The sequence below is a fragment of the Callospermophilus lateralis genome, chromosome 1 (assembly GCF_048772815.1).
Source record: "Callospermophilus lateralis isolate mCalLat2 chromosome 1, mCalLat2.hap1, whole genome shotgun sequence".
NCBI lineage: Eukaryota > Metazoa > Chordata > Mammalia > Rodentia > Sciuridae > Callospermophilus > Callospermophilus lateralis.
This window is the reverse complement of record NC_135305.1, coordinates 70,204,219-70,229,212: the sequence shown is the minus strand read 5'-3', so window position 1 is coordinate 70,229,212 and position 24,994 is coordinate 70,204,219. Positions and strand designations below refer to the sequence as shown.

The window sequence follows — 24,994 nt, the reverse complement described above, 5'->3', positions numbered from 1 at the left end:
AGAGAGAGTGAAGCGCTTCGTCTCTATAGCTGTGCATTCAAGGAACTATAAGGTATTGGTTTCCACGCCTGTAAAATAACGAGAAGAGCTGACTAGATGGTTTCCTAGATTTTCCGCTCTTTATTGCCCTCTAAGCCATCAGTACGGTGCTGAGTTTACCTAAGTGCTTCTAATACTTGTCACTGCTTGCCAAATGGGTGTTGTTCCTGATCCGTTGCAGATCCAGGCCAGGTTTCAGGCTCGACCCAGGCGGTGCTCCAGGGCCGCTTTTCCGCCGGGGGTGGAGCTTCGGGCCACCGCCCTCGCGCTAGGGGTCGGGGCGGGGCTTGCCGCCGGCGGGGGCGGGGCCCGCGCAGGGACTTCCCCTGGGTAGAGCGGCGCAGCGGGTGCGGAGGGCTGGCGCCCCTCGGCGGGTGGGGGGTGGGTGATCGGGCGCCTAGCTGCGGACCCTTGGTGGTCCTCTGGGCCTGGGACTCTTCCCCAGGGTTGGCATCCCGCGGAGTGGGCGCTGCTTGGAGGCGGAGAGCTGCTGGGCCGCCAGGCGACCGAAAACATGTGTGCCTGCGCGTGTTTATCTGAGGCCCGCGCGGTCGCGGTTTCTGTCTTTCCTCCTCCTGGCTTACCCGGTTATGAAACCGGTGGTCCCCGTGGCAGGGTCGCCCCAGAGCACGCCGACCCTTGACCTCAAGCCCTGTCCGTGAGGGAGCGCTGTGGGACAGGCTGCCTGGTAGTGTTGGGCAGGTGGTGGGAGTTCCTCAGGTTCCAGCAAAAAGATTTTTAAAGGACGTGTCTGTCTCTGTCGTTTTTTACTTTTAGGGTTCTGACCAAATTGGGCGAGGGCACAAAATAACCACTTACCCCTTCTCACCGAGGAAGAGCGGGAGAAAGGGTAAGTAAGGATCAATCAGGGGTGGAAGGAGCTAGGGCTTCCTCCTGGGAGAGAGAGAGAGAGAAAACAAACTTGTGTCCAAAGTCTACTTTTCACCAGAAACTGAAGACCCACCTTCAAAGGTCAAAGGCCTCTAGCCCAAGACTTTTTGCAGGTTTGCAGTTTGTAGAGTCGCCTAGAAGTTTGACAGCATGGACTTAGTCAAATGGCCTGACAGATAATTCATTTCCCTTCACCTATTTTAACTTGGAAGGTTGGTCCTATAGGGTTCCTGTCTTGGGCCCATATCTGATTAGCGAGCTTTGACTAATCTCTGGGACTGCAGGGTTTTAAAGAATCAAGGTCTTGATTGATAATTAATTGAAACCCCTCCGGAGATTTTTATGTTTTAAAAGAGGAGTACTGAAAATAATCCTTTAGGATCCTGAAGGACAGTGTTATTGGCAATATCACAAATGTCCAAGTTCTTTTGGGATCTGCTCTCAGGGCTATGGAAGAGGAAATTTGTGGAGGGGAGAAATTATCAGGCTGGGCCCTTTACTCTTGACTTTCACTTTGATGCCCTCTTACAAGCATTTTGTTCACTTTTGAAAATTTGCTGAACAGCACATTGAAGTCTTGGGAAGTTCACTGTGATTTCCATGGTCTTCTCTTTCATTGGTTCTTCTCTGTGACCTTTCCATCACTTCACTAGTATACTGATTTCCTGTTTTCGGTGTGAGGCAATGAAACACAGCTTCTCTCAGATGGTAGTGAACCCGTTGGCCTCATATATGTCACATAAAAATAAACATTTTAAATTATTTAACTAGAATTGCCCTCTATATCTTACCATTGGGTTCTTGGTTACTTGCCTTCAATTTGTGCCCAAGTGGTAGGTGACCACATAATTTATTTTATAAAAAACCAGGATATGGTTGTTTATTGATGATATATTCAGGTACTGACTGAATCGATGCTTGTTAGCTCGCTCTTTCCATGTGCTGAACACTTTGATAAAAGTGGGATGGTGAGAGACTGTTGGAGATGGTCATTTTGGATGGGCCCTTGCACCAGTGTTCTGTGGATTTTCTGAATAATTATGTGTAAAATAATTATGTGTAAAAACTTTTCTATACCATGGATCTTTTGTTTTTTGGTACCAGGGATTGAACTCAAGGACACGTGACCACTGAGCCACATCCCCAGCCCTATTTTGTATTTTATTTAGAGATAAGGTCTCACTGAGTTGTTTAGTGTCCTCCTTTTTGCTGAACTCAGGATCCTACTACCTTAGCCTCCCCAGCTGCTGGGATTACAGGTGTGTGCCACCATGCCTGGCTACTATGGATCTTAATGATTTGCAAGTCTATATAGTGTTGTGGGAGAATAGTATTATTATTCTGTCTTATTCCAGTCAGTAATAGACTTTCAAGGATAACTTACCATGATTTGTGTCCTAAAATGAATAATATTTTAGTGATTTTCCAGTGTAATAAATATATTGTATGAGTACAATAATTAATTGGGGTTGACTTTTTGAATTGAAGTTAACTTCTTCTTCCATAAGAAGGCCTAATATTAGAAAATATGGAGAGTTAACGATGATGCATGTAGGAAAATAAATACTGAAGTAAACTGTTATGTGCATGGATTTTTGTACATTTAACTGCATTTTATTGAAACAAGAAATGTCCTTTGTCTTTCTTTGGTTGTAGAAGTTTATAAGGTTAAAACCAAGTTGTTTAGAATTAAATCTTGCAGGAATATGAAAGGCAGGAATTTAGTCTCATGTAAGCCCACTCTCAAGATAAGTACTTTTTTTTTTTAACAATTTGGTATTTATTTCTTCAACTTTTTGCTCCTTATATATATCTAGCACACAACGATATGTTAAATACATACAATTTAGTTATATGTTAATACATGTAGAACATGTATAAAACGTAAGATGTATGTGTATATACATGTATATATTGTTTTTTGATGAAATTATAAATTTATTTTCCTCCAACATTTTGGCTATTTACTATCATTCCTTGCTTTCCCTCAAATTATCATGTAGAAGTAACATGGCTTTTATAGTCTTTTTTTTTTTTTTTTTTTCAGTACCAGGTATTGAACCCAGGTGTGCTTAACCACTGAGCCCAGCCCCAGCCATTTTTAATATTTTTATTTTGAGACAGGGTCTCACTAAGTTGCTTAGGACCTTGCTAAGTTGGTGAGGCTGGCTTTGGACTTATGATCCTTGTGCTTTGGCTCCCAAGCTGTTTTTTCTTTCTTTCTTTTTTTTTTTTTTTTGTGGCTGAGGAATCAAACCCAGTCTTATGCATTGCTAGGCAAGAGCTCTACTACTCAGTTACCTCTCCAGCCCCTATAGTCTTTTAGATATGGGCTATAATCCTTGCCTTTATTTTATTAACTGTGTCACTATGGAGTAGTTAAAACTGCTCTGCTCTTTGATTTATCATCTGTCAAAATAATGTACTGAGTAAATAAAAAAGACTGTAAAAAACAGTGCCTGGCATGTAATATTCACTGTTAATTTTCCTCCCTGTTTTTCTGTCTGATCACTCCTCATTTTTTATGATCTTTCTTTTGATAGTGGAAGACAGTCTAGTACTTACTTTCCTATAGGTGCTATGCATTCCTGGGCGTATGCATTTTCACAGATCACCTACCATATCTGATCCTAAGATATCTGGGACAAGGACTGTCAACTGATGTGGCTCCATTTCCCCCTATCAGATCATTCTTCAGTCCTGCCTAGAAAATGTCAGCTTGAAAAATGAAGGGAAAGGGTTTCTATAATGTGTTTAAAATGCTCTGACACTGCTCCCAAAGTGAGAAAGACATACTACTACATTTAGCTGAGTGCTTAAAGTTAGGATTTCTATTTCAGAAATGTCTTTGGTTTATAAGAATTACAATAAAAATGCTGACGCTTCATGTCCAAACTGTCATGATTTTGCCAAGTTGTGGGTTTAATATACAGCTAAGCTGTGTATTTAGTGTATCTAATACTGCTCTGGAAGCTGAGAAAGACAAGTCCACAGACATCTGATTTCACACCAGACATCTGGTTTCATTTTGCTAAGGAGTACGTTTTGTCAGTAGATTATGGGCATATCAGCTCTGCTGCTGTACTTTGTAGCATATCTATTATAAGCTCTGGTCTATAGGGTTTAGTATGATGTTTTATTCAAATGACAGCATACTGAAAATGAGCACCTGGTCAGATAAGCACATTTCCCACAGGTGTCTTCTAGTGTCATTGTTCTTACAAGTTAACAAGGTGAAATAATTTCTATCTTTGGTGATTTTACATTCAATTTTTGTAGAAGCAAAAATATTCTTAGAAGAAAAGCTTCACTTGGGAATCAGTTGTATTCCAAAGGTTCATTTCAAGCCTATTGTGTATATGTTAATGATGTACTTATAGGAATGAAATAACAAATAGCATTTACATGTACAGGTGAGAGCGCTAAACCTTTTACTTATTATTTTTCATTCATCAAGTGTCCATTCTGTTAACAATGGTAAGTGTATACTCTAATATATATAATAATAAGTTTTGGAGAAAAATGTAATTTGAGTTCCAACCTAGAACGGCTGGACATATTCATCTCCATTTTGAGATAGTGAGGGGCATAAAAAAATTCTGGAGGCTCACCTTCCTCCGTTTTAGGGTTGGCCCTGTCATTGTTTAACCATGTGACCTTGGACACAAATATTTTTTCTGAAAAATGGAATAGTTACTCATGATTAAAGTGAGATTCAGTGATGGTAAAAGTGGTAAAATATCTGATATAAAATAGGTTCTTAATAAAAGTAGTTTCATTTTTCCTCTAGGTCCTGGATGCAAGACCAAAAACCCCACTCCTGAGCCCACCCTTATATCCAAACTAACATATTAGCCAGGACTTGTGGCTTCAATGGAGGACAGTTGTCCTTGGGACTTGGTAGTGGGACCTGGAAAAGACATATGTAGAATAATGACAAAGGAGAAAGCTGGTGAATTGTTGAGAGAAGTCCAGGGACTTAGCTTTGTGAATTGCTTGGCTCACAGAAAGAACCATCTTAGCCTCTCTATTTTTGTCCAGCTGTTCCACTGGAAACTCTTAGCTTCTAATTTCCTGCTTAGTCCAATAATGACTATTTTTCTTTGTAACCTTGATAAAGCCTGAATAACCTTATTTTTCTGTTTTTTGGATGAGACTTAATAGTAGATGTTTGTGCTTCCTTTAGCTCTCCCGCTTTCTCTCTCTTTTTTCTATATACTAGGTACAGTTGACTTTCTTGCCCTTTTGTTGGCCTAGAGTTTATTCATTAACTTTCCCCTCACTACTTTATTTATTTTTAAATTATATGCTGCATGCATTGAAATAGTGCTGAGGATATAAAGATGAAAAGTCACTGTCCTTAGCTAAGGGGATTGTAGTGTAGTGGAACTATGAGTGTCTATATTCAAATACAATGTGCTATTTTGCTATAATGGGGGTACTACAAATGCAAAGGAAACCTAGCATGAACTCTTGATCCCTTTCTTGATCAAGAAAGGGGTTTTAGTAGTGGTTGTGTTTGAGTTGAGACTTGGAAGCTGAGAAGGAGTAGGCAGCTTGATAATCAGCAGATAGCATTTCTAGGAGGAGATAATAGTATGAGCAGTTGTATGGCATTATGAGGACATGGTGTGTTCTTGGAGCTATATGTAGGTCAGTGTCATTAGTGGGTGAAGAGCAAGGTTAGGAATGAAAGTAGATGAAACTAAATAAATTCAGTGTGCACTTTCTAGCCCATATGTACTTGTGAGTCACTGAGGAATTATGAGGTGAAAGATCACTGAAAGCAGTATGCTAGGAAACTTGTGAGTGGACAAGTGTGGGGATGGGGACTTGGCAAGATGGGAAGCCATTGAGGATGATGCATTAGTATGGAGAAGAGGGGTTGAGAGCTCAGACAAGGATGGAAGTAGTAAGGATAGAGAAGTGAGAATGTTTAGGAAAAAAATACTTAGGAGGCGGAAGAATTGACTGTTCTTTGTGGTATTGAATATAAAAGATATGGGAGAATGAGAATGCTACAATGCCTCTCAGGTTTCTGGGTAGTGAGAGGGAAAACAGAAGAGAAAGCAAATATGAGGGAGAAGATGATGTGTTCAGCTTTGGATACGTGTTTAGCATACTTGCAGGGGTGTCACTGGTGAGTTGGAGGTGTCCAGAAGGCATCTGAATATAGGAGTCTGGAACATCATAAGAGTTCGCAGAGACTGGAAGTACATTTTTCAAAATTCTTAACAACATGGAGAATAGTTGAAGGCATGGGTAAGGATGAAATGTTGAGAGGAATTGCATAGAAAGAGTAAAGGCTAAAATTAAGTCTTAGAGAATATTGAAACTTAAAGGAAAAGCCAAGAAAGAGAAAGATACTGAAGAGGGGTGGCCAGAGAGGCTAGGAGAAAAAGCTTTTCAGGCCAATGGCAGAATTTCAAGAAGTAGAACCCAGTTAAAATGTAAATGTAAATCATAAAGTATGATGAAGATTTTAAATGTCTGTTGGAAGTCTTTGATTTCTTGGGGATGGTGGGGGCAGGACTAAACTGCCATGGGTAAAGAAGTGAATTGGAGAAAAGGTAAGATAGAGAGAGAGGACAGACATGAGAATAGGGAGTAGGCATGATTGGGTCCCTTCTCTGGGAGATAATGACTTCATTGTTCTTTAGTTAAGATATTTGTTTAATACATTTTCAATAATAATGTATATATTTAAGGTATGCAACTTGATGTTATTAAATATATATAGATATTTAAATGGTTAGTATAGTGAAGCATATTTACACTCATCATCTCATAGTCAACCCCCACCCCAGTTCCTTTTTGTGGCAAAAGCAGCTAAAATCTACTCATTTAGCAAAAGTCCCAACTATAATATAGTTTTATTAACTGTTCTCCTTAAGTTACACATTAGATCTCTAAACTTGTTCATCTTAAGTTTCTTCTACTTTATATTGTTTGACCTACATCTTCCCTTTCTTCTCCTGTTCCTCATTACCACTGTTCTATTCTCTTTGCATATTTTTCATTTCATGGGTGCATTATAATTATATAAAATAATGAGATATATTATGCCATATTTGTACATGCCCATAACATAATTTGATCAATCTCATTCCACAGTCTCTGTATTTTTAAAGAGCCCACATGTAACTGAAATAATTTAATATTTTTCTGGCCTATTTCACTTAGCATAATGTCCTCTGATGTCATCCATATGTGACAAATGGCAGGATCTTTTTTTTAAAGAGTGAATAATATTTCATTGTATATTTATACTACAGTTTCTTTATCCATTCATCTGTTGATAGAAATAGGTTGTTTCCATATGTTCACATTCATTGGGAAGGCTACTATTAAAAAAAAAAAAAAAAGAGAGGGACAACAAGTATTGGTGAGGATGTAGAGAAAAGAGAACCCCTGTGCAGTTGTTGGTGGGATTGTAGATGGGTATAGCCATTATGGAAACAGTTTGGAGGGTTCAGAGAAATTAAAAATAGAACTACCATGTGACCCAGCAGTCTTTTTTAAAGATCTGTAATCAAAAGAAATAAAATCACTACTTTGTAAAGATATCAGTTGAGATATCTAAAGGTTCTTCAGCAGATTCTAAGATGTGCTTGAGAATAAATGAGGAAAGAATGATAACCACAGTTGTTGACTTTCTTTCTTTTTTAAATAGAAAAATGAGGGATAGACAGTATGTTATGCTGAGAGGAAGACCCTTCATAGAAAGGGGTATGTTGAAAAAAGAGTTGCCTCTATTCTTATCGCATTTTTTTTTTTTTTTTTTTTTTGGTGAATGAAAATTAGGTTGTGAAAATCAGGTTGTCTCTTTATTTTGCCTATTTCCTCCCTGCTTTTTAATTCATACCTGACTCTACCCTTAAATGTCTTTTTCACTTAATTCTTTCCTGGCCCAGAGTTCCATTGTTGTTTTGTTCCCATCACATCTGGCCTTTTTGCATATATTATTCTCCAATCCAGTTGAATAGGTTAAAAAATCTAGTTTCCATCATTAAATGTTGAAAAAATTTCAGCAGTATATACTAGGAGACTAACAGGGAACATAACCATATCAAACATTACAAAACAAAACAAAAAAACAATTTAGCCCAGAGTATCTGCTATGTTAAAGGCTCTGAATGCAAAGACATAAGATGGAAAGGATTAATAAGACTGGGATCCTGCCCTTAAAGAGCCCTTAGGCCAGAGAGAGGAATGGATAGTAAATAAAGAAGCAACTAAGTTCCTTGCTATGTGTATGCCATTATAGAGGCAGAGTATAAGATGACTTAAAAAAAAAAAAAAAAAAGGACTTCTTTATTTTTTGTGATCCTGAAGGCTCAGAGATGATGTTTGAGCCACAGCTTCAAGTATGGTGTGTTAAGTTTCAGGGAGTAAGATCAAGGTAATAAAATATTCCTTAGTTGTCCCATGAAAGCAACAAATTTTGCTTTTTTTTTCTTTTTCTTTTTAAATTTTTCTTTCTTGTTCTGCTTGGTTTATTTTATTGCAAGGTATCCTTGTCTTTGAGGGAGTTCTTAGGGGATAAATATGTTTTGACTTACATATAGATGATATACAAGCATTTTTCTCTTTCTTATACAAACTTTGTATGAAATTTTCACCACTGGCTTGTGGTATATTAGACAACTAACACAGACTGGAGAGTTAATAACAATATCTGGGGAATGGGGTCGAGGCCCTAATATTTTTCAGAGCTTCCCAGGTTTTCTAATGGCAGGGTAGAGAACCACTGCATGGTTTATTTACATGAAATGGCAGGGATTTATAGCTTAAAAAAAAAAAAAGTAGGTTACATTGTTACAATTCCTTTTAAAACTATGTGTCCTTTTAAGCTACTTAGATTTCTCTAAGCCCATCTTTCCTTAAATAGGATGGTAGTATATGTATCCTGCCTGTCTTGCTGAGTCTTGCACATCAAAAGCTGATTTGTGTGAAGGAACATATTATATAAATGTTGTGGAAACAATGAAATACTTTGTGGCATTTTCTAAGAGCCTATAGGATAAGAGCTGCCTAACTTTTCCTGCAAGATAATTTTTTGGATTTAATATTTTACCATCATGAGGTTTCTTTTTTTAAAATATTTTTTTACTTGTTGATAGACCTTTATTTTCTTTATTTATGTGGGGTTGAGAATTGAACACAGTGCTTCACAGATGCCCTAGAGGCAGAGTATAAGATGACTAAAAAAAGGGGGGGGATTTCTTTATTTTTTGTGATCCTGTGAAGGCTCAGAGATGATGTTTAAGCTACAGTTTTACATATATTTTACTACATTTGTATAATGCTAAACAATTGAAAACCCAAAGCCAAAAAGCAAAACCTCCTCCTCACTTTTTTTTTTTTTTTTTTTTTTTTTGTTTGCAGCACTAGGTATTGAATCCAGGGGTGCTTTACCATGGAGCTACACCCCCAAGCCCATCTATTTTTTTTTATTTTGAGGCAGAGTTTTGCTAGGTTGCTGAAGCTGGCCTCGAACTTGTGATCCTCCTTCATCAGCCTCCTAAGTTTCTGGGATTATAAGTATGCACCACTACACATAGCTAAAATGCAAATCATCATTTGAGCATTTCTAGATTGGCATATTACCAATTATTTAAGATCATGTAAATGTTTTCCAAGATTAAGATTATAAGGTATATAGATAATCTCAGGGACTGCGGGTATGACTCAGTGGTAGTGTGCTTGCCTAACGTGTGAGGCTCTGGGTTCAATTTCCAGCACTGCAAAAAGAAAAGAAAAAAATATTCATTCTCAATGTTAATAATGTAATCGTTCAGTATTAAAATGCTAAGGTCAGGTATTTATTTTGAAGGTATATACATTTAAAATCAGCAATCTTATAAAAGTTAGTAAAAACTGCAGCATACCATAGAGCCCTACAAATTTGCTTATTTGTAGGTTCCATGTAGGGATATGTACTATGTTTCTGTACTATGGGAAGCCTGGTACATTAGTATCATTTATATAATAGTATAGGAATGTTAATCCTTTTTATACTTTAATTAAGAAGTGGTATTGTTTAATGACAAAACTGAACCCAAAGTCTGAAGACTGGGTTCTAGATCTGGGTTCTCTAGTCACTCTTTATCATAGTAGGTAAGTTAACCTTTCTGAGCCTTATGTAAAATTAGGATGTATTAGTTTCCCGTTACTTGGTAGCATATGAGAAACTTAGTGGATGAAAAGATTATTCATTTGTGATGTCATAGTTGCTATAGGTCAGCATTTTGGGGGTTCTACTTCAGGGTCTCGTGAAGTTGCTCTCAGAGCTGAAGTTTTTAGAGCATGGCTGAAGCTAAGAGATTGAGTTTCAAGATGACCTGCTCACATGGCTGGCAAGTTGGTTCCTTTCCATGAAAGGTTTTCCATGAAGCTGTCCTCTTGCCATGGGAGTTGGCTTCCACAGAGCAGTATTTAAGGGACCAACATGGAAACTATAGTGCCTTTCACGATTTATCTATATATATATTTTTAATGTATTCTTTCGGATTCATAGACCATAAGGGCATAAGGTAAGGATCACTGAGGACTCTTATGGGGGATTGGCTACGTGAGAGGATAACCTCTGCCTGACATAGGATTGCTTTGAGGTTAATTTAAGAATTTATATGGAAGTCATTTGTAAATCATTTATTAGACAATATAATTGAGGCTGAGTAAAAGTGGAATTAGTTTGTTTTATGCCATGTTAACATTATGCCTGTTCCAAGTCTTTCTTCTCTTGCTAAAAAATTATTTTATCTTTTATCTTTGTGTTAAAAAAAATCTACTCCTTTAATAAAAGGCTAGAGCAAAATGTGTTTTTCAAGTTTTTCCCATCCATGGGTATAAAAGTAGTATGTTGAATGGGAGAAAATTAGAAATAATAGTGATAGTAGCAAGAACCTTTTGGTCCTCTGCTGAGTAATATTCTGATATGTTATTCTAGAGAGTCTATCTCCTTGATGAAATTTCTACATGTCTTATTCTTTGTATATCTCTCTTGTCATTTGCTTGATTTTGCCTAGATTAGAGTTCTTTTGTGGATTTGTCTATTCATATGTTAGACTGGAAACTTCTTTTTTTGGGGGGGTGTTTTTTTTTTGGGGGGGGTTGCTGGGGATTGAACTCAGGGGCACTTGACCACTGAGCCACATCCCCAGCCCTATTTTGTATTTTATTAGAGACAGGCTCTCACTGAGTTGCTTAGCGCCTTGCTAAATTGCTAAGGCTGGCTTTGAACTTGCTATCTGTGCCCCTCCTTGGAAACTTCATAAGGTAGAAGCTGTGTCTTACTCTTTTCTGTGCCCCTCACCAGCACATTTAACCCAAGGATTTGGACTTAATTGGTGCTTAAGCAGTTTTTGCTGAATTCAACTGGAATAGTTGGCCAAACTCTAGCCTTTGTGCCTCCTTTTAAATTTAAAATTAAAGGGTTCTATTTTCCTCAGGTGGTGGTGATGGTGGTGGCTCCTGCCAGATCCATCTACTTTTTATAGGTCCCTGGTTTGCCATTAGAGCCCTTTACCTCTCCTAAATGACACTGAGAATTGGACTGCTACATGCTTGGTCTGGCCTTCTCAAGCATGCAAATACACACAACCCTAACAATCATTCTTATGTGACTTTCAAAACCTTGTTGAACTTCTGCTTGGTTTGGTAACTATATAACTTGATTTTGACTTCTTGGGTTTAGAATTCCCAGAAGATAAAAGTATACAACTTTCTTCAGTGTAATAAATCATAAAAATTTAATCTTTACAATTTTCTCCAAAAGTTTATTGAGATAGGTCTTTGTAATGACACATTGACACACACACTTTTATCTTTCTTTTGAAAAATGTAGCAGTTATGTTTACCTTTTGAAAAATCATCTTGCTCTGTAGCTGGAGGATACACTGTAAATACACTATCAAGTTCTAGTTCTGAAATTGTATATATTAGAGACATTTTTGAAGAAGGGAAATGCTTGTAATGTCATCACAGTTTTTATTTTAGGATAATTTTGTTTTGAATGATATTCTCAATATGTGGACCAGTAAACAAATTCAGAGCAATTTAGAATTCTTTTCTCTTTTTTTATTCTCTCCTGCAGATTTACTGATTTCCTTGCTTCCTCAGCCACTACCTGCCTTCTCTATCTCTTTTCTGTACCTCTTTCCCAGTTTTTGTAAGAGAGGGTAAATAGACTAGCAGGGGGCAGATCAGACATTGCAAATAGCGGTGGGTATGCAAAGAACAGTTGCACTGCACTGAAGTTTAGCTTTAATAACTAATAGAGTTCTTTACTAAATGGTAATAGAGGACCTGTGAAGTAATGTTGATAGGAAAAGATTAGAGTTGCCAGAAATGTTTTGTCTTAATTAAAAAAAAATAGACTTTATTTTTTTAGAGCTGTTTTAGGTTCATAGCAAAATTGGGTGGAAGGTATGGAGTCTACCCATGTTCTCCCTGCCCCTGTATATGCATAGCCACCTCCACGGTCAGCATTTGGGGAATCAGTTGTTATAGTTGGTGAACTTACATTGACAAGTCATTATCACTTGAAGTAGTTTATGTTAAAGTTCATTTCGTAGTGTAGTATGTTCTATGCGTTTGGACAAATGTCTAATAATGTGTTCATTATCACAGTATCATATAGAGTAGTATTATCACTGCTCTAAAAATTCAGTATTCTTCCTATTCTTCCCTCCCTTCCTTCAAACTCTTGTGATCTTTTTATTAACCTTTATAGTTTTAGACCTTTTCCAGAATGTCATAGAGTTGGAATAATGTAGTGTGCAGCCCTTTTCACCTAATTTTTAGTTTTCCTTGGTGCAGCATATTATTTACAAATTCTCAATTATTTTTCCAAGAGCTTATTTATCTAATAGCCACTTTTCTAAGAATTTCATTAGCTCGGATTACAACAATAACTACCATTTAGTTTTGTTAAGTAGTATTTAGCATTATTATTATGTAAGGATAGTTTGAAACACATTATAAAGCCATACACTTTTGTTTCTTTTAAGTCTCACTATTTGTCATATGCAAGAGAGGTCCTGTAGACTGAACAATATATTAGAAAATTCATTTGAGAATTTTGTGTGTGACTGCATTATGTTAATATTCTAAATTAATATTCAGTTAAAATATTAATAGGGGCTGGGGATGTGGCTCAAGCGATAACGCGCTCGCATGGCATGAGCGGGGTGCTGGGTTTGATCCTCAGCACCACAAAAAATAAAGATGTTGTGTCCACTGAAAACTGAAAAATAAATATTAAAAGATTTTTTTCTCTCTCTCTTCTCTTCTCTCTCTCTTTAAAAAAAAAAATGCCAATTCGACTTCACCTCTCTGGTACACGTCCCACCTCTCCATACACTTACACCCTTTCACTTTTCCTATCTTTAGGAAAAAATAATATTCATAATAAAACTTTAAAATATAGGTATTAAATATATATTCTGGACACTAAAGTGATATGAAGAAAAAATGTGGAATTGGGCTACAAAAATCATTATGAGCATGGACAAGTCATTTTTGTCTATGAACTTCCTTCTCCTTTTAGGAATATGGAAAAAACATACACATCATGGGTTATTTTTAAGGACTATATGAGCTGTTTGTATGAGTCTGATGTAAATTTGAACTCATTATAAAACATGTGAGGAGTTAATTGGTTAATGACTCAAACTTTATTAATATTTTCAATTTCATTTTTTTTTAGTTTTTATAGATAATAAAGAAGAAAAATATTGCTTTGAGGCTTATAAGGTAATACTGCTGGAAAGGTGGTTATTTATCTGTATCTGAAAATAAAATGACTTCATTTTTTTAAAAATTTATTTTTTAGTTAGATGGACACAATATCTTTATTTTATTTATTTTTTTGTGTGGTGCTGAGGATTGAACCCAGTGCCTCGTGCATGCGGGGTAGGCGTTCAACCACTGAGCTATAGTCTCAGCCCATGACTTCTTTTTTTTTATTGCATGTATCTCATTGATTAAACCTGCTTATGTCTTCTCATTAAAGGCATACACTTTGGGATGTTCTTCTTGTGTAAGAAAGTTCTGGGAAAGAGAATGAAAATAGCTTTGTGAAGTTGAATTCCTGAGGCAGGTAATATAATGAATTCAAAATTCAATGGTAGTTTCAATCAAAATGTCCCTCTAGTTATAAATATTTAAACAATGGATAGTGACATAATATTTTAAATTCACGAAAACTTTATATTTCCCAGTTTGAGAATGTATGACATGATTATATTTCATTCTCAGCTTTTGTACTTTTACTAATTTAAAATTACTTTTTTGTTAGTTTCACAATGCATTGTATGGTCAAAGACAGAATGATGGAATATCCTATGAAAAAGATGTAAGAAGAACTGTTCAACCACTAACCCCTAAGGAAGAAATGAGAAATCAAAAAGGAATTGTCATCAGCAAATAAGAATATGTACAATTCCCATTTGGGGTTATCTCACTTAAGATGTTAAGAATGAGGGAGTAAAAGAATTAGCAAGCGTTATAGAGGAGATATGGATGAATAGCTTTTCATTTTTTGGATATGCTTGTTTGATACAACTTTTCATTGTAGCAATCATAGAGATTGTCAGTTTAGAGCAATGAGCTGGGTGAGAAGATAGACAATATTCCATCCCTGTAACTGGACTTTCACTAGTTCAACCAAAATTGGGGAAATTTAGTGACACTTCCTGAAAAATCTTTGTGAACATTTAGTACCAGGTCTTGAAAACTATTTGTTTGGCCTGAAATGGAGAAACAAGTGTTAAAATTGTTGACTGAATGGCACATATTGGAGGCCCATGTTTATCCATCTTGAATTTTATGTTAATTAGAAATTGGGGAGAGTCAACTATGATTTTCTATCATTAGTAGACTCATTTTTAACTTGCTCTGGTAATTTAAAATTGGATGGAGATGATAATTGTTTCAAAACCACAGGCAAAGAAGTAGAGCAGCATATTACCTTATTCTACCTTTCTGTAGGATTTTATTCCATAATGATTCAAATTGACTTATTAGATTAATATGAGTGTATTTGGTATTTGAATTAGTTTTAGGTCTGGACACTTAAGTGCTAGTTAAGCTTAATTTCACAGTCAATGATTTTTCTAAAATTCCTCTCTGACCAGGTTACTCTTCTGTTTAAAATAGTCCTGTGGCTTCTAGTTGCCATTAGATTAAATGAAAACTTGCTTAAATTAGTTTAAAAGACCCTTTCCTACCTGGTCTTCCTTGCCTTTTTAACATTTTCTTTTTTATACTCCAGCATTAGCACTCTATACTCCAGTCAGACTAATTTATAGGTAATACATTCTAGTCTACTTTGACCTTTATTTCATTTTTTAAATTTATATATGTCATCAGAATGCATTATAATTCTTATTACACATATAGAACACAATTTTTTGTATCTTTGGCTGTATACATAGTGTATTCACACCAATATGTATCTTCATACCTGTACTTTGGATAATAATGATCATCACATTCTACCATCATTAATAACCCCATGCCCCCTCCCTTCCCCTTCCAACCCTTTGCCCTATCTAGAGTTTGTCTATTCCTCCCATGCTCCTACTCCCCATCCCACTATGAGTCAGCCTCCTTATATCAAAGAAAACATTCGGCATTAGGTTTTTTGGGATTGGCTAACTTCACTTAGCATTATCTTCTCTAACTCCATCCATTTACCTGAAAATGCCATGATTTTATTCTCCTTTATTGCTGAGTAATATTCCATTGTGTATATATACCACATTTTTTAAAATCCATTCATCTACTGAAGGGCATCTGGATTGGTTCCAGCTATTGTGAATTGTGCTGCTATGAACATCGATGTGGCTGTGTCCCTGTAGTATGCTGTTTTTAAGTGCTTTGTGTATAGACCAAGGAGAGGGATAGTTGGGTCAAATGGTGGTTCCATTCCCAGTTTTCCAAGAAATATCCATACTGCTTTCCAGATTGGTTGCACCAATTTGCACTCTCACCAGCAGTGTATGAGTATTACCTTTTTCCCCACATCTTCACCAACACTTATTGTTGTTTGTCTTCATAATAGCTGCCATTCTGATTGGTGTGAGATGAAATCTTAGAGTGGTTTTGATTTGCATTTCTCTAATTGCTAGTGAGGATGAACATTTTTTCATATATTTGGTGATTGATTGTACATCATCTGAGAAGTATCTGTTCAGGTCCTTGGCCCATTTATTGATTGGGTTATTTGTTTTTTTGGTGCTTAGTTTTTTGAATTCTTTATATACCCTAGAGATTAGTGCTCTATCTGATGTGTGAGGGGTAAAGATTTGCTCCCAAGATGTAGGCTCTCTATTCACCTCACAGATTATTTCTTTTGCCGAGAAGAAACTTTTTAGTTTGAATCCATCCCATTTATTGATTCTTGGTTTTAATTCTTTCACCACAGGTGTCTTATTAAGGAAGTTAGGGCCGAATCCCACATGATGGAGATTAGGGCTACTTTTTCTAATATTATCTGGGTCAAAGCTTCTCATTTTTCAGACACAGATTAAAAGTTTAGAGGCCTCTATTCATTCTTCTTGCTATATACTCTTATAGCTGAAAATTCACTAGATATTCTTAATTTTCTACCTTTGTATAATGTAACGGGCTCTCTCTAGATAGTTGTTGAATCAAGGTGCCTTGAATAGTAGGGGAGAGAACAGAAATATCAACTTGCACTAATTTTGCAGGACAGAACATTCAAAATAAAGGATACAGTTTGAACAAAGACAGTGGAATGCTTTTGTTCTTAAATTTAAGATGAATGAATAAACTGGCTATAGGAAGGGACTATAGGGAAGATAGGTTGAAGTTAGATTGTGGATAACCTAAATATTTTATAAACCTTGTGCGGTTAGTAGTCTTTAAATAGTAGGGAAGGAATAATTGAAGGATTTTTGACCAGAGACCCACATGGCAAATAGTGTTTTAGGAAGATTAATAAGTGTGTAGCATCAGTTGGAATGTAGAGGGAGGGAATGATGAAGAGTAGACCAATTGAGAAACTGTAATTTACTTGCAAGGTAATGATTATTTTCACTATGGTGATTGTGGGGATAGAAATTAAGAGACGCTCAGAAAATGTTAAAAGAATGATGCAGGTTAACTACATAATTATTATGAATTGTAAAAAATAGGGAAAGATATTGAATCAAAATACAAATTATAGAACAGAGATTAGCAGTTCATATGTAAAAAGCATCAACAACTCAGTGGGAAAAAGACCAACCATTTCATAGAAAAGTGAATAAAGATATGAAGAATATGAATAGTTTATAATAAGAGAAATACAAAATAAAACTTCAAAGAGATAACTTTTTAAAACCTAATTGTCAAAGAAAATATGAAAATATGTCATTGAGATTATAGGGAAGTATAGGCAGTGTCATTCTAATGGGGTATATGGATTTATATCTTATTGAATCTTATATTTATTTATTTATATCTTAAAATATAAATATCATTTGATTCCTTTACTAGAATATATCCTAAAGATCTTATACTTAGTTTAAATAATGTATAGTTAAGATATTCTTGGGGCTAGAGTTGTGGCTTGGTGGTAGAGTGCTCACCTAGCATGCGTGAAGCACTGGGTTCGAACCTCAGCACCACATAAATGTAAAATAAAGATATTGTGTCCACATAAAACTTAAAAATAAATATTTTAAAAAAGATATTCTTGGCAGCAATTGGAAACAAATGCCCATCCTTAGGGAATTGGATCAATAAGGTATACACAGTGGAATATTTAATAATTGCTAAAGAGAATAAGGCAGTTTAAATATGTACTGAAATGAAGTAATCTTCAAGACACTAAGTCAAAAAGGAACGTGAAGAATAATGAATTAAGGTGAAGAATAATAACCTAGTAGGTTATTATTTTGGAGAAGACTGAATTAAGATATGTATTTTCTTTTGTATACATAGGGTATCTCTGGAGGGGATAAAGTGGAAAATATTCATGGGGATTGGACCTTGGTAGCTAGAGACTAGGGGTGGGACAGAATCTTATTTTTTATTGTGTACTTCTTTTGGGGTATTTTGAATATTTTACAAAAATAAAGACAAGAAACACATTCAAAATATTATATATAACCAATTCTGAGAAATTAAGGATTAGAAAAATTATTTTTAAAAAGTCCTGCAGTTCATATATCTGCTAAGGGATTTATGTCCACAATATATAAAAATTTCTATAAAACAAAAACAAAAAAATTAAAAATTAAAAAGGATCATAGGACTTGTATCTCCAAAGAAGATATACAAATGGACAATAAGTGCATGAAAAGATGCTCAGCATCACTAACCATTAGGGAAATGCCTGTCAAAGCCACAGTGAGATCCTTTAGGATGACAGCTGGAGTAGGACTCTTCTGTGGGCAGAACTGACCAATAAGATGGCTGTTTTACTCTCAATTATTTTCTCTATCTCTTTTTGGTACTAGAAACTGAACTCAGGGGTGCTTTGCCACCGAGCTACCTCCCCAGCTATCTCTATTTTTTGAGACAGGGTCTCACTAAGTTGCTTAGAAATTCACTAAATTCCTGAAGCTAGCCTTGAACCTGCAATCCTTCTGCCTCAGGTTTTCTTTTAAGATTATAAAATATGTTGTCCTTTTTTTCTCCTGTTGTGAGACTGTGTGTGAGCTTGGTTTCTGGGTGTAGATGTTTTGTTTTTGGTGGTTTATCTTATTCTGTTTCTCTCAGAATAAGAGAGCTTATTTTTGTCTAGTTGAGTTTTTGTCTTTTTCCTACTTGAGTTTGTCTCATTCTTACTTTCTTTGGAATGTGAACCATTCTCAGGGATCCTTTAATCCTCCTGTTTTATTCTTGCCATGCTGATCCTGCCTGTTTTATATTTAGGGGAGACAATTATATTCCTTTCCTGATAAAATGCTCGTGAACATTCTTTTTATGAATGCTCAATGTGATCATTTCCTCCCCCAAAGCATCTTTCCTCTGGTTTTGCTGCTGTTAAGTAAGACTGAGCCCTATTTGCTCCCTGCCACAAGGGTCATCTTTTCCTAGCTTTCTCTTATGCAATGGAGAAGAATGTCAAGTACACAAAAAGCTAAAGACATTTTATTCTAAGGTTTTTCCCTAAATAAAAAAAAAAAAAACAACATTCCCTAAAAATTCATTTGCACATATGAATTCACTGAATCTTATTGATTTTCTCTATGACAGTTGAGGTAATTAGTTTCTTTGTTGATGTTTTACTGTTTTTTTTCGCTTTATACTTTAACCTTGCTCTTTCCTCTTTGCATTAAAGAAATATGAATGGAATTCACAAAGTTGATAGGAACTGTACTCAATTTTAAGGACAGAATTTTTCTTTAGCGCCAGGTATTAAATTGCTCAGTTTGTTTCCTTGATTTCTTCTTCATCCTGATTTGTAGGTATTAAAAACAGCAGGATATGTATTCTTAGCATTTGATAAAGGGGAAGAGGTGAACTATGATTTAGTTTGTGTTGCTAATTTTTTTCTCCTGCTGGGAAAGGTGCAGAAAAGAGAAGTCTGAGAAAAAGTATTTTCTATTTAGCATCTTTTGGAAATACTTAGTCAAAGGAGAAAAGAGAGATATATTCTCAAGTATTGCTATTTCATTATAGAATAAAAAAATTTAAGAGTGGTAGTTTATTATGTCTTTGGGAAAGTTTGACATCTAGTAGCATTGATTTGCATGTCTGTTGCTTTTATCAAATGTATGATTAGATTTGAACATTTAAAAACTACATTTGTTATTATACGAGATTTAATTTTATGGTAATACTATTGACTATATAATTTTTATCTTTGTTAAAAGTATTTTTGACTAAGGAATCTGGTGGTTAGAAACTATGCTATTGAAGCAGTACCTTGGGATTGATTAAGGGTGGTCTTAGCTCATAGAAGTGTAAAAAAGCTAAAGATTTTATTCTCAGACTTGTCCTTTTTCTCCAACATACATGCACCCACATCTTTTTTTTTTTTTTTGTCAGTTCTGGATATCAAGCACAGAGCCTTGTGTACTAGGCAAGTGCTCTGCCACTGAGCTACATCCCCAGCATGACAGCCCATTTTGTTGTAAAATTAATATGGGCAGGTTGAGGGTCAGTTTATTATACTAATAGGAGGTGACTGGGATATGGTGGTGTGGTTATATCAGTTTTGTATTTGAAAAGTATAGCACATTAATATGTTTATGAATGTTTAATAGGTAGTTTAACTATTGCAGAAAAAGTGGTAGTTTAAACTTAATTGCAGTTTGAGTTTAAATATGTGGTTGATTTTTAAGTACTTTGCTCTATATTTGCTTTTATATTTGCTGAAAATATTACATGTGAAGATTATGCTTTAAACATTGTAAAATGTTTTTCTAGTATTAGCTAAACGATTGTGGGAAATGTTACACTTGAAAGGTCATGTTGATTTTCTGGCATTTCCAATTTTACATTTTATATATATAGTTGAATTGGTTTAACTCCTACTTGAGCATTTAAAGATTCAGGTAATAAATGGAAAAGAAAAATTGCAAAAGGGAAGATGTTTTGGAATGCACCTGTCTTTCAGCTTTCTTTTTTCAGTGTTGGAACTTCAAATTCTAAATGGCAATTGAAAGAGCTGAAAGGACAGTACCATAATAAGGGCCTCATTACTCATTAAGTTCAAACATAGCTCATTATATTTTTCATTTTTCTATTAATTGATATTGCATCTAAATCTAGTCCTTTCCCACTCCTCCCTCATTTGAATGAGACTTTGAGTATTTATTTAGCTTTTTTTTTTTTTTTTTTTTTTTGAATTCAGGGATTAAACCCAAGTGCACTTAACTACTGAGCCACATCCCTAGCCCCTTTTTATATTTGGAGACAGGGTCTAAGTTGCTTTAGGGTTTGCTGAGTTGCTGAGGCTGGCTTTGAACTTGTGATCCTGCCTCAGCCTCCCAAACTGCTGGGATTATAGGTGTGCACCACCTGTATATTTACTTTTTACATAGTGGATTGAATTGTTTGTCTAGTACCTTTTTTCCCCCCTTCTTGGAATTTATTAAGGGTGGTCTTGGCTCATAGAAGGGACTCAGCCTTGTCCTTTTTCTCCAAAATACAGCTGTTTTCTTTTTTTTTTTTGTTTTTGTTTTTTTGGTCAGTTCTGGGTATCAAGCACAGAAAAATTGTTTATAAATGCTGCAGTAGCATTTATGAAGTCAATAACCTATTCTGCCCCATGTTTATAGGGAGTGGTGAATAACTGGGAGGCATTTAGCATAGTCCTTACATACACAGGTCACTGGGTTAAATCGTCTGGATGTAGCTCTGCTATTTACTGTGTGACCCCAGGAAAATTACTTAAACACAAGTTTGTATTTTTTAAAATAGGGGATACAAACAAGGTAAATGCAGTGATTAAATTAACTAATTAGAAGTAACAAAATATTTTGCTATCTTTAATACAGTGATAGAGTATTTTAGACAACACAAAATTAATATTCTTTGCTGGCTTGATTTTTAAAATTTCATTGATTTTACATGAAATTATTATTTATTGTTTATTTTTTCCAATTAATGCTTTCTTTCTTTAATTTATAGATGTGGTCATAACTTGAGGAAGAATAATTTTTAAAAAAATATTTTTTAGTTGTAGTTGGACACTATACCTTTATTTTATTTATTTGTTTTTATGTAGTAGTGAGGATTGAACCCAGGGCCCCTCATGTGCTACGCGAGTGTTCTACTGCTGAGCTACAACCCTAGCCCCAGAAAGAATAATTTTTACTGATTTTGTTAATGGTGAATCACTCTAACTTTATTTAAAAATGAAAACTTCACTGTACCGTTAATCAATAATTTTATGTGATTATTTAATATTTATTGAAGTTAAAGCCCCAAATAAAGCACAATATTGATATTATTTTGGCCAAGGAAAAATAATGTTTTACATATTTTCCAGAGGATCTATTAGACACATCTCACTTTTAAAATTGACTTTTCATTTTTTATTTTATTATGACAGTTTTTTCTTGATATGAGGAGGTAAATTTGCTATTTTTGAATTTGTATATCTAATTTTTTCCCAGGAAAGTTTTTTGAGTAATATGCTGTCTTTTTGCAGAACAAAACTATGTTAGATTCTGAAAAACTTTATTATTCACAACTGATAGATACTAATTTAAATTGCTTAAATTTCTGTATGGCTCATATAATTTTGTCTAGCCTCATATATTTGATAAAACCTATCAAAATTGTTACTGGATTTTCCTTCTAAGCCATTTACTATAATAACCATTGTGACACTAATATCATTTAATGTTGATGAGAAAATAAATATAAGTTTCTTACAAAATGGGAGAAATTAAAGGATTATTCTCAAGGCTTATAAGTTGCTAATTAAAATTAAAAAAAAACAATAAAAAGAATAAACTTTTTGGTGGCTAATATGAAAATAATTTAGTTTTATTTATTATTGGTGCTTATTTGCAAATGGAGTCATACTTATCCTTGTTGCTAAAAGTAGGCATACACTAGAAGCTTTTCCAAATGTGTGCTTTTTCTGTACTATCCAGCCAGTCTCTTGACATGTGTTTTTATTAAATGAACACAGGTATTAAGTAAAGATCAGACAAGAAACTTAACAGTGTCATTATTGGAAGTGAACATAGTTTTTTGAGTATGTTAACATTGCTGCAGAAGTCAGAAATAGTCCCAGAGTGTGGATGCAGAGATATTGATGGTGATGGGGCACATCATGGAAGACAGGCAATTTTAGAACTGAAGGAGGGGCCATTCTCAAATGAAGGTAGCTGAAATTAGATTCATAGAATCATTCAGAGTTGGAGCAAAAAACCTAGGGATAGCCTGGTCAAGTAGATGATGTTAATTGCCTATTCTTTGGCATAGTTGGGACTTAAACCCAAATTTTTGGTTTCTATTATGTTATTTTGTGGGAGGAAGAAGATGTAGCTCTAGAAAAGAATGGATACTTGGTTCTTTGGAAGTGATACATGCATGGAGATACTACTATCAGGTGGATTGCAGGCTCTCAATATAGCCTAATCAGATCACTCATTTTCTCGCTTACTTTAGTTGCTAACATTCAAGGAGTATATGATACTAAAATACCAAACTGGCTTTCTATTAGCATTTTAAATGTGTGGTATTAAAAATCATAACTATAAACAAGCACATTTATTTAGTATTTACAAATGCTTAGCAGAATTCTAAGAACTTTAGGATATTGAGGAAGGATTGAAACATGGAAATAGGAGAATGGACATAACTATAAAATGGTAACAATATTGAGTGCCAAATTAGGGTATTGCTAGTGAGTGCCAGAGTGGGTGAGAAAGGCTCATGTACATTTCCCAGAAGAGATGAAAGTTGGTTGGTGGCTTCTCAGCTCAGTAGATCTCATAATTATATGTGTTCAGCTTTAAAGATTTCAGATTCACCTAACTGGTTAAGTTACAGAGGATGAACTTAATTGCAGGTGTTTCTGTTACTTCCTGTTGAGCACCATTCCACAATTCCATGCTGTTGTGCACAGGATGGCAAGAGATTTCTGTTGGAGGGATTTCTATTTCAGCTCATCACTCCTCAGTGAGCTCACAGGTAGATGAAATTTTTCCCACTGGTCTTCTGAAAGTTGTGTGATGAAGCACCCCTTGTTTCAGTAACCCCAGTTCCTTTTTGTTTCCTAATTGCAAGGTAGCTTAAATGTTAATTAAATGTGATTTCAATGGATCTTTCCATTTAATATGATCTTTTTTTTTTTATGAAGAAACTATTAAAGTGAGGTAGAATATAAAACAGCAGTAGCTGGCATTTTCAGTAGGTTGTTCTGCTATTCAATTAGGTTATTTTGGTGTTCTGGGTTATGAATCATTAACTTGAAGATTGGTACATAAATAATGCCATTAAACATAATAAGATAAATAAATTTAAAAATAGATTCATCAGAGAATAAATATACATCTCAAAACCCAAGCACTTTTCCCTGTACCAGAATATTTCTGTGTTTAAATAGTATTTCTCATTTTATCCCAAATGAAAGACTAAAAACCTGACACAGATGAATTTAGTCTAATCAAGAAATCTGAAAGACACTCGGGATTTAATTATATAATGCAAACCTCAGTCTACCCTTGACTATATTTTTAAAATTTTTTATTAAAAAAATTGTTTGTTTTTGTAGTTTTAGATGGTCAGAATGCTTTTCTTTATTTATTTTTGGGGGGCTTATGAGATTTATTTATTTTTAAGAATTTTAATTGATTTTTTAAAAAAATAAATGACAGCAGAATGCTTTACAATTCTTATTACACATATACAGCACAATTTTTCATATCTCTGGTTGTATATAAAGTATGTTCACACCAATTCGTGTCTTCATTCATGTACTTTGGATAATGATGTCCATCACATTCCATCATCCTTGCTAACCCCCTGCCTCCCTTCCTTCCCCTCCCACCCCTCTGTCCTATCTAGAGTTCATCTATTCCTCCCATGCTCCCCCTCTCTACCCCACTATGAATCAGCCTCCTTATATCAGAGAAAACATTTGGCATTTGTTTTTTGGGGATTGGCTAACTTTACGTAGCATTGTCTTCTCCAACTCCATCCATTTACCTGCAAATGCCATGATTTTATTTATTTTTTATTGCTGAGTAATATTTCATTGTGTATATATGCCACAATTTTTTATTCATTCATCTTCTGAAGGGCATCTAGGTGGGTTCCACATTGTGAATTGTGCTGCTATAAACATTGATGTGGCTGTGTCCCTGTAATAAGCTGTTTTTAAATCATTTGAGTATAGACCGAGGAGAAGGGATAGCTGGGTCAAATGGTGGTTCCATTCTCAGTTTTCCAAGGAATCTCCATACTACTTTATATATTGACTGCAGCATGATACACTGGCATCAAAACAGTTTGGTAGACAAATGGTACAGAATAGAGGACACAGAGACTAACCCACAAAATTACAATTATCTTATATTAGACAAAGGTGCCAAAAACACTCATTGGAGAAGAGATAGCCTCTTCAACAAATGGTGCT

General features: G+C 35.2%; 1 protein-coding gene across 1 annotated transcript in view; it reads left to right on the top strand.

Annotated features, from left to right (window-relative positions):
* The first annotated feature begins 320 nt into the window (after positions 1 to 320).
* Positions 321 to 24,994, top strand: part of Immp2l (inner mitochondrial membrane peptidase subunit 2) — an 863,006-nt gene continuing 838,332 nt past the window's right edge. Inside the window, exons 1-2 of the mRNA XM_076862880.2 lie at positions 321 to 386; positions 817 to 889. The gene's annotated coding sequence lies outside the window, so the exon portion shown is untranslated. The remainder of the gene's footprint in view (positions 387 to 816; positions 890 to 24,994) is intronic.